We start from the raw sequence: 15,977 nt of genomic DNA on the forward strand, positions 1-15,977 counted from the left end.
GAAGAAATGGTAGTACTACTGATTTCTGATATCCCACAATTTTCAAAAATATAATGGTCCTTTCCCAAATAATATCTACATGTGCCTCTGATAGTCAAAGTAATGTAACCAAAAGCCAAAGTAGCAAAGCAAATTTCAAGAGCTATATTTACATAGTGAAAAAGGAATCTCAAAGAAAAATGAGCTATTTATTCAACAAGGTGCTTTGTAAAAAGGAATGCCAAAAACCCAGATATTTGCAACTTCATTTTGTAGTATATGCATAAAACATGTTGCTGCCCTGTTTTATCAACATTACATAGAATAAGTCGTTTAAACCCAGATATTAAGCTCCACAATTAAAAAAAAAATCTCAGCGATTTTATTTTGTGCTTTTGCTGATCATTTTATGGATTTTCCCTAATAAATCTTTTTTAACAAACTGCGTGTTTTAATAGGTTATAGCTATGCTAGTTAAGTAAAATCTTTTGGTATCATGTTCCTAAAACTTTAAGATAATTGATTGAAATACCTGTTTTTCATAACACTGTAGAATCTCAAAGCTAAAGATCCAGAAAATTATTAGTTTACTAACCTAAACATCTAAGATGCTTGCTGATTCAATTATATTGTGGATCAATATATGTAAACTATGACTGCTTGCAAGAAAAAAATGGAAATGTTTTAATTCTATCAAAAGTATATAATGTTGCCCTGACCAGTTTGGCTCAGTGGATAGAGCATTGGCCTGCAGAGTGAAGGGTCCCAGGTTCAATTCCGGTCAAGGGCATGTACCTTGGTTGTGGGCACATCCCCAGTAGGGGCTGTGCAGGAAGCAGCTGATCGATGTTTCTCTCTCGTCGATGTTTCTAACTCTCTATCCCTCTCCCTTTCTCTCTGTAAAAAAGCAATAAAATATATATTTTTAAAAAGTATATAATGTAAAGAAAATCCATGGGATAGGAGAGATACCTGAAGTCGATGGAATAATTACATCATGACTTAATAAGCTTTGTGCTGTTGTTGCTTTTGTTGTTTTGCTGCCATTGTTGTTATATTAATAGATTTACTTCATTCAACTTTTTATATGCATCATCACTATTAAATCTTAGCAAGACTTTTATATGCAAAGCACCATGGGGGGTCACTAAGAAGAATAAAGTGAAATTGCTGATTTCAAAGGAATTACAATCCAGTCAGAGAGATAAGTGCCCAGGAAGAATGAACTTGAATAATATAAAGCTCCATTGCATGCACTCAAGTGAATGGCAAAGAAAACAAGACTACAATATTCAGCAGTAAAAGGGATATTCTTCTTTAAGAGAAAACCGGAGGGGAAGATGGCTAGAAATTCTACTTGTGATGAAGACAGGTAATCGAAAGGATTGTGAAACAAAAGGTTATAGACTGCGGCTGAGCCTTGGCGAGGTAATGACTTTTAATTGGATTGAGTTTATCATATTTGCAGAGGTAGAACAGACACAGAAGGAAGGATTAGAGTGATTTCCACTTTCCATTATTTGGCATAATGAGAAAACAGAGGGTGGTCCACATCCCTTGTACATATTATGAGCCATGGGAGATGCTTAACATGTCAGTTTTGGGTAGCATTGAGGGCTCCAAAATAAACACATTTATTTGGACATAGTTAAGTCAAAATAAGTCACCTGAAAAAAAAAAGGTTACAGGTCATTAATTTGTATAGAACAAAGGATTTATGAATTTTAAAATTAATGCTCCTGGACCTCTATACCATTTCACACAGTAAGGTAAATCTGCATTTTTCTTCAAAGTTCAGCTGGCTTAAAGTGTCAAATGAAAATACTTGGCTGAAGAAAAAACAGCTAAGCAGACTCTTTTCTAGAGGACAAGAAGAACATTATAAATCCTTCCAAGAAACAGTGTTATACACCTCAAGTCAAAACACACACGTAAAACAAGCAAACAAAAACTTGTATAAATATGTGTTGAGTCATAACAGGGTCATGTGGTGGCACACCCCAAATTCAAGTGAGCCCTCGTGGCAAAGCTTATTAAAGTATACCTCTACCAAAACATCACTGACTATAAGGTGATGAGTGCAGGGAGCATGGGTGTCTGTTTACTGCAGAATCCCCAGAATCCAGAAAGGTTTCTAGCTTCTAATAATAATTCAGTGTGTGATTGTTGAATTGAAAACATCAGACCAAAGCAAGGCAATTGTACTGGAAGTAATGAGTGGTATCTCCTTTTCCTTCTCTAACTTGGGAAATGTTAACATAAATGTGCCAATGCATCACATGTATTGTGCCTTCAGTCTGTTTGAGGATACAGTAAAAATGCTCCACTTAAGAAAGGAAAAGTACAAGCTGAATATATACATGCTTGTGCACACATGCATACATACACACACACACACACACACACACACACACTCCAAATACTCCACATGCTAATAGATGAATTTAACCAAATGGCATCAATTCAGAACTTCTACCATGTCCTCCTCATATTTCAACATCTTCAAATATATTTGTTATAAAGGAATAAAAATAGACAAAAAAATCTTTATATGGGTAGCCCATATTTTTGTCCTTTTCTCAATATTTTTACTGAATCCTCCAAGAAGGGTGATTGGTAAATCAATATCATTATGGCCAACTAAATTTAATTCCACCAGCATTTCCTACAGTGCCTGCTATGAACCAGCCTTATCTTGTAGGTTGTACAATGTGAGCTTCATGAGGGTAGGGACTCTGCCAGCTGCATCCTCAGCAATAAATGTAGAGTCTGGCATAGAGTATATGTTCAATAAATACTTATTAAACTAATAAATAAATATAGGAATGGATAAATGCAGATGAACCTTAAAGGAATCCAGAGACTAGAGCAGCTATCCCAAACCAGGCTGTGCATCCAAATCTCATATGGAGCTTATTTTAAAAAGTACAAATTCTGTGGCATTTCTAGAACTAGCAATAAAGAATCCTTACATATATATAGTAGGTCCTCAGGTTACCTCGGAGATCCATAACGTGATTTTCGCCGTAAGTCAGAACCCACCTGCATAAGCACCTATGTCACTCACATGGAGCACAAATACAGCAGTAATGAAGTGAAACAGTAAAAAAAATTAAAAAAAAAATAATTCCTGACCTTTACTTGTGGTAAATAAATCATAAAAAACATAAAGCACATATGTACATACGTGAAATGACGGAAGTTTTTTTATATATAAATAAATGGGAGATGGTGACGTGACCACGAAATGACATGTGTCGAGTCCGATGTAACCCGAGGACTGCCTGTATGTATGTATGTATATATATATAATAAAATCATCCTTCATAACATCTCCACCTTTTTGTTCTAAAATCTCAACCCCCAATATCACAAATCATAATTAAGTCAGATAATGTGCAAACTGCAGACCCAAGCCAATTCCTGTTTAAACCAAAACACTATACCTAACTAGTTATGCGAGCCTAGAAAGCCCCTTAATCTCTTTGAGCCCCAGTTTCTTTATTCATATCTGATTTTTGCCCAACATGGTAGCCACTAGACACGTGAGGCAATTGAGCATCTGAAATGTGGCTACTTCAAGTTGAGATATGCTGTAAGTTTAAAATTATATACCTAATTTTTAAAACTTGGCACAAAAAAATTGTCAAATATATAATAATTTTTATATTGATTATCTACTGAAATGATACAATTTTGAATATAATGAGTTAAATGAAACATGTTAGTACAATTAATTATACCTGTTTTCTTTTTACCTCTTTAATTGGCTATCCGAAAATTTAAAATTTATATTAATGGCTCACATTTCTATTTCTAGTAGACAACACTGTTTTTTAAAATACTTATGACATAAAACTGTAATAATAATCAAAAGAAATAAAGCATTTGAGCATCTTTTGTAAACTTTAGAAGAAAATCCAAATGCATTATCATTATTATTAGAAAAGGTTCTCAGGCCTCTAGGTCTTGGGTGACAGCTCTTAAAGGTCAGTGTCTTTCAGGTACAACAAAAGGTGATGAAATGGTTCACAAACAATTCATTCTCTACCACTCCCCTGTCAATAAATCTCTCAATAAACACTTGTTGAAACCAAATGTAAAGAAAGATCAATGTGATCACTGACATGGTATAAAAAGATGAGCTCATTCCAGATTGCTCCCCTGCCAAGATTTCGATGATGATGCAGGAAATAGCCTGAACTTAATAAGGTTGGAGGAAGGTTTATATTTGAAAGAGGCATTATTGGCCAATGAACAATAAGTAGTATTTTATGATGGGAAATGATCAGTTTTTTCCATGATTTCAGCCCAAGATTCAAAGGAGAAGAAAAAAAAAGTATTGGGATTCCTTTATCTCTTTATCTCTTTGATAGAGCAGTTTAATCTCCCCCCCCCACACACACACACACACCCACAAATATCCCATTCCATTGCTTCAAAAGAGGGTGTGCCTCTAAACACCTGGCAGATAGAAGAACACGACAAACTTTCTAGCTGCCCTTCCATTACTGTGGGAGAGTTGGTGAATCTCCAAAACACCTCCTAGGTCTAGGCCGATGGATGGAGATAGAGACAGGTATTCCCAGGCTGTGCCTACTTACACTACCTTAATAACATATACAAGTGTTTAAAGAAGTTCAGTAGGTAGGGAGACAGGCAAACCCACTGAGAGTTCCCTCAAAGCTTTATTATGCAAAAGGGAGTAGTAGCCAGGGTTCCTTTGGGGATAGAAAATTGAATTGTCGTGCGCAGTTCATTCCATGCCCTTACCAGGTCATGACTAGACATTTATGAATATTAGTTGACGTATTTACTGCAATGCAATGTAAGGCAGTTGCTAGCCTAACATTCCAGCCTTTGTTTCAAGCCTCTTTTCATCTTCTTCCAGGCTGTTGATTTTGGAGTGGCTATGTGATCCTAGTGAGCTTCTAGCAAAGAGTGATCAATCAGCGCATTGAGAGTTTCTGGTTCATCCCAATACCTGGGAACTGCTTTGATAAATAGTATTCTTGGGATTATGTAAAAGGTGTCATTGTTGGAGCAAATGGTAGCATGGCAGGTTATTGTTCTCTTCTTTATTCATATTTAAACAAAGTCTTTTGTTTACAACAAATCTCCACTTGCCCTAAGATTATTCTGCCCCAAACTTAAGCCACTAAAGGTCCATGTACATGTACATTAATATTTTCTCTGGGGATTTAAAACTGGCACCCATGTAACCACACTTGGGGGCACATTGATATTAATAATAGAACAATTCCATTTATCCTATTTTTAAGCTCTGGATAAAGGGATTGAAGAAGATATCACACAACTGCTCTCATGGCTGAATGCATGCTGCTAAAGGTGTACCATTCTCCCAAGAAAGTTTTATCCTGGCTTGTCAAAATCAACACCCATTTTAGAAAGACTTGGGAGGATTAGAGCTCATCAATTTTCCTCTCAAAACTTGGCCACGGCTTCCTGAAGACCTCAGAAAGTTCTTTTTGTAATTGGTCATAATCAATTTGGCCATCGTATGCCTTTAAGGCATCCTATAATCTAGCCACAGTAATCTATTCTTTGTCTGTGAATACTCTGTGGAATTTGGGTTCTCTCTGTAATGTTTCCTTGACAGCCTTCTGATCTAGAATGCCCTTCCCTTGTTCTGAGACCTAGAGATGGAACAGTGACCTAGGACCACAATGTCCCTGCTTGAATGAACCTTATAGCTTTGGGGAAGGGAAGAAAGGAAACCAACACATAGATGGAGAATAAGATAAATTTCGGTGCTCAGGATAAGATAAAACAGTTTGAAATGTGTAGGTGACAACTTTAGATAGGGATGGCCTGTGGAAGAGGCAGCCTTTAAGATTTATACAGTAAAACTCTTTCATATCCAGTTTAGATGCCATCTCGTCTGCTAAAGGTTCCCACTTTCCATGTCCATCACCTCACCAACCAGAGGGAGCCCCTTCCTCTGTAGATCCCAGAGAATAGAAAATATACCTCAAAACATATCCTTTTGTCTTTATATGGTGCTGCTATAATTCGTTGTTTTCACGTGCATTTTCCCATTTTGATTTTCAGCTACTTGAGGGCAAGGGTTATGTCTCAATGATCTTTAAATCCTCCCTGCAGTGCTGTGAATATAGTAGATGCTCAAATTCAAATGGAATCAACTTTAAAAAATGCTCTTTATGAGGAGTTTCATTTTTGAAAGCTCCACTTTGTAGCTCACCTAGCTCTGAATCTTAAACAGATTTCAAAAGAAGCAGTTATCCGCGAAAGTCATTGCCACTACTAGAGAAGAAACATTTTCTGGGGGATTGCTAAATGATGGACCATTCAGAAAACTTGCTCAAGCAAACGTTTGTTGCCAAGTGCTCTTCTAGAGGTGGTTAAGGGTTGGAAACAAAAATCTCAACGAATTTCAGATAATTACCCCCTCAGTCCAAAACTGGAATCCTCAAGCTTTCTGTTTGAAAGTGTCTCCCAAATTGAGGATTTCCTAGTTGAATAGAATCCGAAAGAGAGGCTTTTGGTTGATAAACTAGAACATTGAGCTGAACCATGCACAGCTCAAGCTGGATTTCACAACAGCCGATGAGAGTAAGCACAGAGTTAGCAAATTCTCCCAGAAAGTTTTGGTATTTGTTTCTGAGTTTTTATAAACACTTTACTCTTTTGTCCTTAGCTTTTGTTCTTAATGACTGTGCTCAACAGAGTTTTCCATTCTTAAAGTGACACCATTAAAAAGAAAATAGTTGTTCAAATACAGGGGGGGGGGGGGGGAAGCCCTACCCCGAAGAATTCAAATGTTCTCACTTGGTTGGGATCTGATTCTGAAATTCCAATTTCACAAATGAGCCTCCAACCCCCTCACCCAAAAAGGAATTCCTCCAAGTTTAGACTGAGGTAGGATAAATATGCCACATGCTATTTCAAACACCAAGAACAAGGTAGGTATTTTCCCTGCTGCTTCCCTGCCCTGTAATTTGACATCCATTTTAATGATGCTTGCTTTATTGCTTGTCAGAAAAGTGAAATGGGCTGTCAATTTTACAGAGTTTCTCCTACCTTTTGGGTGGTTATATTACATTTTGAAATAAGTGTATAGCTTCCCCTCCCCTTTATTTAGCCTAAATGGTGCATGTGTGGGTTTGGTGCTTGGCTGCCAGTGGAATGAAGTCATAATTTCAGGAGTCCAAGAGAATAGATCAAAATCACGCCAACACTTTCATGGATGGGTATATGCTGCTAAATGGATGTTTACCCAGAAAAGTCATCATCTGGCATGCAGCATAGCGAATGTTCCTAAGCAGCTAACTCATGTATACTAAACAAATTTGGCTTGGCTGCTGCAAGGGCTGCCTTGTGGAAATTCTCAACATACATTTGTTTGATTGAGCCGTCATTCCCAGTTGATCTGCTGATGATCTGTGTCACTTTGTTTAAATGTCCTGGTGGTTTTTTTTATATATATACAGTGAAAAGCCAGTATGTTTCTGTGATGGATTAAATAGAGGTGAAATTTGAGAGTGACTCCTGTTTTTGATTCCTGTGTTCTCAGACAGGTGGGTCTGGAATGATCAAGAATGTCACATTCAGACACAGGGGGAAATATAGAGCCCTTTTGATTTAAAACACATTACTGTAAGATATATTTGCTACTGTGTTCTCCCAGTACAAGAAGCTATTTAGGATTCCCCATCTAAACAAACACCATATGGGTTCATTCTCAGCATCCCTTTCAAATGTCCAAAAACAAAGGACACAAAACTCACTGCTGGGAAACACAGTCTGAGAGGAGTGAGCAAGGCCCATTTCTGACGCATGGACTCAGAAATCAAATGCAAGGTCAGGCTAGAACCGAAGCTCCAGATCTCAAATATCCCAGTAATGGTTCAGATGGAAACCCAACACCGCGGTGCCATGGCACGTCTGAGGCACTAATCAAGCAACTGCCTGTTTGCTCCGTGGTTAAAGTACTTCCTCCAGCTAATCTTCCCAGATAGGCTCTCAGCTTTAATAACCTATGGGGTCTGCTGTTAAGTGTGGGGATCTGGGCACCATCAGCACTGGTGTCTCCACTCTGCCAAACCCCAGACAACACGTGATGCACGTGCATTCCCTCCCCTCAGCTCCCATAGATCCAGGCCTGCCGTAAGCTGGGTCCCCCGCCCCCCAAAATATATCTCTGACCCAACTTGTTCTCATACCTGAAATTCCCCCCAATTTAGCATCATTTCTTTGGATTAAAGCAAAGCCATCTTCAAGAGTATCCATGACCATGGATAGTCTGCTCCTTTCTATATGCATTTTGACATTTGCTGTGGGCCACACACACTGCGTTTCCACTCTAGAAGCCAAATGTCTGGCCCCATTCCCGGCCTCAAAGAGACACAGTCCAATAGAGAAGGAAGTCATGGAAATAAAATATAGTACCCACAGTCAACAAATTATGTACAGGGTGCAGAGGATAAAGGAGTGGATTCTGAGGGTGAGAAGGGTTAGGAAAGGCTGCCCAGAGATGGTGACACTTGAAAAGGGTGTTGAAAAATAAAGATGGTTTCCAAGGAATTTCCAGGGTAAAGACAGGGGAAGAGAGACCTTTCAAGGAAGATAAAGAGCATATTGAGAGGTATAAAAGTATGAAACAGGTTAGTATGTGCCTGAAGCTAAGGGTGTCTCAGAATTGCCTGATTTATAGTAGGAAAGAGGGTAGATACAGATGTGAAGAAATAGGTAGTGAGGAGCCAAATAGTCTCTATGCCATATTCTAGAGTTTGGCCTTTTTCCTCCTAAAATAAATATGGTGCTAGTTAAGGATCTTAGGGAGCAGAATGGAAAGACCAGAGTGGTGTTTTATAATGAATATTCTGACTCCAAGAACAAGAGAAATTTAGGAAAGATGACATGGAAGGTCAATGAACCTGTCAGAGGCTATTTCAATAATCCATGAGAGAAACACTGAAGACTTAAAACAAAAAACAAAAAACCACTGATAGTGGAGGACAAAGAACAAGAGAGATTTAGGAAGTTAAATAGAGAGGATTTAGTGAGGGAGTGAGGTGGGATAAAATAAACCCTGATGAACCAATATGCTGTATGTCATGACTTAGTTTATCAATGATGAGTAAAGTCTGCCACTATGGGATTGGGACACATAGAGGGGATGAGAAGAAAAAGTCCGGGATACTGAACACTGAAGTAGGACCCTGGGCAGACAGGAGACAAGGGAACTCTGGGTCCTGGAGAATGATGCCCTTTCAGATCTCAGAGGCCTTTCTTTTGGTGGAAGACCCCATGAAGATCAAAAGATGAGCATGGGAACAGGAGAAAACAATGTTAGTCATGCAGGTACAAATAGAAAATGTGCCAGGTAAGGCATTCAAGGATGTTTTCCCTACTTCTGATAGTCTCTCAGGAATGTTGATTCCATAACAAGCCTCATTCCTTCAAATTAGTAAATATAATTTTACATGTTAATTATCCTTAAGTTCCTACACTTAAAGTTGTTCAATATATATTGACTAGAGGCCCAGTGCATGAAATTCATGCACTTGGGGGTGTCCCTCAGCCCAGGCTGCACCCTCTCCAATCTGGGACCCCTCAGGGGATGTCTGACTGCAGTCAGGCATCCCTCTCACAGTCTGGGACTGCTGGCTCCCAACCACTTGCCTGCCTGCCTGCCTGCCTGATCACCCCCTAACCACACCCCTGCCAACCTGATTGATGCCTAACTGCTCCCCTACCAGCCCAATTGCCCCCAACTGCCCTCCCCTGCTGGCCCAGTTGCCCATAACTGCCCTCCCTTGCAGGCCTGTTTGCCCCCAACTGCCCTCCCTTGCTGGTCCAATCGCCTCCAACTGCCCTCCCCTGCAGGCCTGGTCACCCCCAACTGCCCTCCCCTGCCAGCCATCTTGTGGCTGTGGGCACACCATCTTTGAGGACAGGGCAGTCAATTAGCATATTCCCTCTTTATTAGATAGGGGGATAATCCTAGCCCAGGTACTTGGCTTTAAGAAGTACTTACCAGATATACAACCCCTTCCTCGTTCTCCTCAGGAAAGGCCCCAAAGCAACTCCTTATCTCAATGGTTTTCACAGGAATTTATGAAAATTTTACTTATATGTAACTATGCCCCTCCACTTGAGATCTTTGAGAAAAAGTTTCATGCCAATACTACATATAATTTATGTAAATTATTAAGATAATCTTAAAAAACCCATTAGTGAATATGCAGAAAATCTTGCAAATCAACATTCTCTATCCAGTGCCCTTCCCTGCTCACCCCAACCCCAGAACTCCAAATCCACAGGGCGTATGAGGTGCCTGCTCAGTCCACACTGCCCTCAGCCCACCTGTCTTCTTCCCCCAAAGTAGATGATCTGTTTTGTGTTATTTACTTGTATATTTTCTTCGTAGGGGAAAAAAGAGAGAGAGAAAAAAAAGAAAAAAGGGAGAGGGTAGGAGTTGGGCTTTATTTATTATTGTTTAACATTATTTATGATTATTTTAATTTAGGTCCAACATTCCATGAGTCTCATTGCAGTGGGTGCAAAAGATACCAATAAAATAGCATCACAGTGCCCATACATCTATTCTTCTACTTACTTTTTTTTACAAGTCATATTTTTTTATATGCACACAAAGCAAACCTTGTCAAATTACAATATACTTCTAGGCATTCTGCTATGGATTTTCAACTTAAGAAATATAAAAGGACGAAGAATGAACTAGACGTCACATTTATTTTATGGACTTATTTGCACCATCCAAAAGAGAATACCAATGAACTCCTTTAGGGAGGGCATGTGTTTGCCACTGGATGTTCACCTAAAGTAAACAGAATAACATAAAGTAACAGAAAAACAAAATCACAGAGACTCTGTATTAATTTACATAAGCCAAAATGATTAAGACACAAGCTTTTTTTAAAAAATTTTCTGGGGGGTAGGAGGCTTTAGAGAGGTAGTAAGTCCATTAACTCTCTGAAACAGAAAAAAAGGCAAAATTAAGTATGTTTTCTTAACTGGTAAACATCATCAAATTGGGATTTGTAAGGTTCATTATAATGTGTACATACACCTAGATTTGACTCCTTCCCTAGTTTCCTGAGAAAAACCAAAATGGAAGATGGGTAAAAATTTACATACTTGGCTGCCAAAGTTCTTTGCTTGGGAACTGAAAGGCCAAATTAGTCATTATTGAGCAATCCAATCTCACACGGGACTCTACAGACTGGCTCTGAGATCATATTGCAATAAATGCTTTTCTATAGAACTAGACACTGTTCTCCTAATTCTGGAGTCTCAAAACATTTTTTTTAAAAACAACCCCAAACCACATTTCTTCCTAGGTTAAAAAAAAAGTTTGAAAAAAGTTGCTAAACATATAGGAATATATAATGAAGGTTTTATGGTTGTCTCCCTCAAAATACTCATACACACACACTCTGACTCACTCACACACCATGACACAGTTTTTCCTTATTTAAAATGACAAAACCCAATTCCTCCTACATGCAAATGTGCATAGAAGCAAACAACCTAGAAAGCTCTTTAAAAAAAATGTGAAAATCTACAAACAAACAAACACAAACTAGCAATAAATTAGAAATAAACTCCAAACCAAGCCAGCAAAACTCGAATTAAGCTGAGGAAATCCAAAAATCTTTCAAAGTACTATGTAGTTACTTCCTGTTCGTAGACTGTCGCCTGTGGGGACTGCTGGCAGGGAAAGCCCCCCGCCCCCAAAGGCAGGCTGATCTGGGAGTTAGCTCCCCTGCAGCCTCCTCTGCCCCTCCCTCTGCCAGGCTTCCTGGAGCCTTGCCCTGCAGACCAGAGAGCTCCATGCAGAGAAGGGCTCTGGCCACCCCGCCGGCCTGGTATTTGGCTCCTCAGTCACCCAGCGCACAAGTATGATGGATGATGATGGATCGCAGCCCCACCAAAACCGTGTGAATTTCCCAAGGCCTCTGATTATTCTAATCGAGCCCCGAGAAGAAGCACAGAGCTTTACAAAAGCCTCCAAGGAAACCTCCCATTCTCCTTGTCTGCCTGACACAGACCCCACTCAATAAAGCAACCTGGCCCTGATATGGCCTCCTCTCTTTGACACACAGATCTGGGCCTCCATACCCATTGTTCAGTGATATGATTTAGCCTTGAATAAATTTTTAACAAACACCCAGAGTTATAGCACAGTAGAATGGCCACTCCAGCTTCTCCCGGGGGAAGATAACTGTTTATGGACGCTTTGGGGTCACAGCTTTTCTAATGTTCTCTTGCTCTGCTAGACAATACGGTCAGAAGGGTTTCTGCTCTATTCTCTCTCTCTCTCTCGCTCTCTCTCTCTCTCTCTCTCTCTCTCTCCCCCCCCACTTTTCCTCCCTCTCATAAACCACAAAGGGTCTCTAAGAGACATAAACAAATTCTATAATTATGCCTTTACCTTATGAGGTAAAGGCATAATTATAGAATTTGTTCATACCAGATAAATATCATGACTAGACCTAGACATGCACAATAGAATGTTGTATGTTGTAATAATTGAGGCTATTTTAAAAAGTGTAGCACTACTTAATTTAACTGATCTGGGGGTCTTTGACTTATTCAGATCATTTTGTGCCATGTAAAATTGCAACTTGTGCAGTAGGCCTTGCAGAACAAGGGTTCAGTAACTGCTGTTGCCCTCTTGGAGTGCTCTAAATCAATGTGGAAAAAATGAATAGTACCATAGATGTCTATAAAATTCTTCAAAGCTGCCATATTTAGAAATATAGCTGGTGTACTTACAGGAAAGAATACAACCTTTTGGTCCTTTTTAATGCTTGCTATGATCCAATTGCCAATTCCTTCCCCTCACCACCACCCCCCCAAATATCCTGCCACTTGAATTCTTGAAATCTCTCAGAATCTGCATAAATACATTAGAAGAAGTTTGGTCCTACTACTCAGGGGTGGCTCCAAAATTTCCACATCAGGTGAGTTTATTAAATAAATCTGATTGGACAAGGGTAGGAAGAGTGAGTTGAAGTTGTATTTACAGAGTACTTTGCAAAAAAATAAGAAAATGCCAATGGTCTCTATCAGATCATTGGAAAGGGAATGTGGAAAATTATGGATTATGGATTAGCCTAGGACTACTACCCACACCTCTCCCTTGCAATCATGCTTACTCACACAATTATATATTTTTTCTTTTTCTAATTGGGTGTATATCTTTAAAGATTAGAATATTTTGAAATAGTTTTTCTGATGAACAACTCCTAGAATAGACACCCATAATTTTATTTTCTAAAACAGAAAGGTGGATAAATAAGAGCAATAGACTAGACTTGTAGGAACTCAGATCCCATTCCTGGCATTGCCACTGATTAACTGGGAAACTCTGAACAGTCTTTTCATCTCTCTGGGAATCTATGTCCTCGTCTTACGTAATGTAGAGAACCCCCAGAGTCCCTTCCAGCTCACATTCTATGAATTCCTCAATCTCTGTGTGATTGTGAAAGTAAAGTCCTAGGAAGAGTCGCATCTAGGGTATATTGCTTGCTTTGTACATCCATAATCAACATAGTACCATGTGCATATAAATTCAGGAAAAGCCATTGAAGGCTGATGACGTTAGCATTTTTAGTTCATATTATGAATTTGGCTTAGATAGGGTCAATGAGAAGATAAAAAGTAATAAAGTTTTTACTTTTACTAAATACATACTACCTGCCAGGCATAATGGGCCCAGGCATAATGATCCCATACTGTTCTATTTCAATTTTATTCTAATAGTCCCATCACCACCTACCAATTTTAGAAACCCAAATATCAAAAAATAAATAAACTCTGTAAAATTTGACAATAACTCCCATTTTTCTTTCTTTTCCAACAAAAGACTTCAGACTCCTTGGCTTGCTTCATTCCCCTCTGGAGGATGGCCTAGTTGCTTATGAGCCAGCTCCAGCTATTTTTCTAAATCAGGGTTTACTTACGCTTTGTATGAAACTTGAAGACTAACTTGTTATAACACAGTAAAAAGTTAGAGCAAAAGCTAGTCATCATTGATTATCTTACCAGTTCACAAAGATCATTTCTGTAACCGATTATTACTACAACACTTGTTTTATTATTTTGATCAACTTCTAAATGCAGCATGCAGGAAAAGTAGAAGTTAAAATATAAACTACAACAAAATGCAGTCTTAACACATTGACAATCTTATCAAGAAAGTTATGCTACTTATATCCCAAATAACCTCAAGCTAATTGCAAAAAAAAAAAAAGTCATCATATCATCATATGTAATCCAAAATAATGACTTTTGAGGATATTTAAATTTATGATTCCAGTTAAAAATTAGATTTCTATAGAAGTGCTGAAAAATACATGTAGACATTAGGTGAGCTTTCATATTGTTCTATGCAATCAAATCACCATTCCTTGGACTCTTCTTTATGGCAGTCCATTTCCTGATGGTCAGCCAGAATGCCAGGACACTGACTAGCAAAACCCAAGTAGAGATCTACCCATTTATTGGTCTCAGAAATTGACCATGTTTGGGAAAAATCCAAGATTTAGAGACCTGCACCAACAGAGTTGTTAAAATCAAAGAGCAGGATATGGTGTGATTTCCATTGCTTCAGTCAGAGTCTGTGAAATGCCAATAGTCTGCATATCTTCAAAGAGCAGAATCTGTCTCCAAAAACCGTACAAAATAGCCCACTACAAAGGAAAATCCTTCAAGATCTTTGCTATTGAACTAGGACCAGAAATAAGAGGAAAACGTCTGAGAACAGTATAAAAATGACAGATATAAGAGGAGGCCGAGCATGCCACGAAATGAGAGACTTTTTGCTGACAGATGAGCACCTTTGAACTCTAACCCAATAAAAGAATTAGTCCTCCCAACGTATAATCAGTACAGCAAGCAAAATATGTCAACACACGATAGTCAGGGTAATCAATCGCCATGCGAGGTAGGAAACAGCCAGACGAAATAACAACCCAGTCCCACTGAGCCAGACAGCTCTTTCCTGCTCCTTAAATTTCTCATACCGCAGGGACACGGAATTAATATGCAATTAAGGAAAACCCCTAACAAGTAAAACAGAGTAAGGCGTAAGAGTGCTCACTGAGAAGTGACTTAGGATTCCCTGAAGTTAGGGTGTTGATGTTTTGGTTTTTCTTAGATGTGTTCTAAGGGCCTTTTGCTAGTCACATAATAGAAACTTTGAAATTATCATTGCAGGAGCTACGGACATAAACGAAACTAGCTTTTTGATCCTGATGGGCTGTATGCAAGTAATTTGACCAGCTTGGGTCTCAGGTTTGTATTCATCTGTAAAAACAGGAGAAAAACACTTTTTTTTTGGCGGGGGGGGGGGCAGTTTATAATTATCAAAGAGATAGAATTAAGTAAATGCCTTCTGTAATGCCTAAAGTGGGTAGGCAGTCATATTCGACAAAGGTTTAGAGTTGGCAATCCCAGTCTTCTTATATCATGGTGCTTTGACCCCTGTGAGTCCTTAAGAAATGTGGTGATGCCCACATATATTAAATAATAAACTCACAGGTAAAAAAAAAATAAGTGGTTTCAGACATGCATGGAGGGGGAGACAGGGGGAGTAGCCTAGGTCTGAATTCCCTATCTACCATTTATTAATTATGTGACAGCAGGAGAATCACCCAATCTCTGGATCACAGTCATTTCATTTGTAAAGCAGGACAAATAGTATCTCACCAGCCTGTAGGCCCAACCTGAGGCGAATGACTCACAGTTCCTCTCAGCTTTACATCAATCATTGCAAATTATCTGCTGCTGATTTACCTTATCTCATGGACTAACTTGATAAAACCAAAAATAAAGTGTTTCAATTACTAAATCTACAACCCTTCAGAAATTGAGAAATGATTTTTTTTTTTTTATCCAAAATAATGACTTTTGAGGATATTTAAATTTATGATTCCAGTTAAAAATTAGGGTAAGAAATAAATATAAAAATATCAAATATATAT

The 15,977-nt window shown here is 38.7% G+C and overlaps 1 protein-coding gene across 9 annotated transcripts in view; it reads right to left on the bottom strand.

Annotated features, from left to right (window-relative positions):
* The window catches only part of MECOM (MDS1 and EVI1 complex locus), a 576,798-nt gene that overhangs the window by 310,662 nt on the left and 250,159 nt on the right, over window positions 1-15,977 (bottom strand). The window contains exon 1 of one of the 9 annotated variants that reach the window (XM_015564144.1): window positions 9,803-9,807. The exons of the other annotated variants lie outside the window; for them this stretch is intronic. The gene's annotated coding sequence lies outside the window, so the exon portion shown is untranslated. Of the gene's footprint in view, window positions 1-9,802; window positions 9,808-15,977 lie in introns of those variants that run through there. 9 annotated transcript variants of the gene reach the window in all.

This window comes from Myotis davidii, unplaced genomic scaffold (genome assembly GCF_000327345.1).
Source record: "Myotis davidii unplaced genomic scaffold, ASM32734v1 scaffold115, whole genome shotgun sequence".
NCBI classification, from domain to species: domain Eukaryota; kingdom Metazoa; phylum Chordata; class Mammalia; order Chiroptera; family Vespertilionidae; genus Myotis; species Myotis davidii.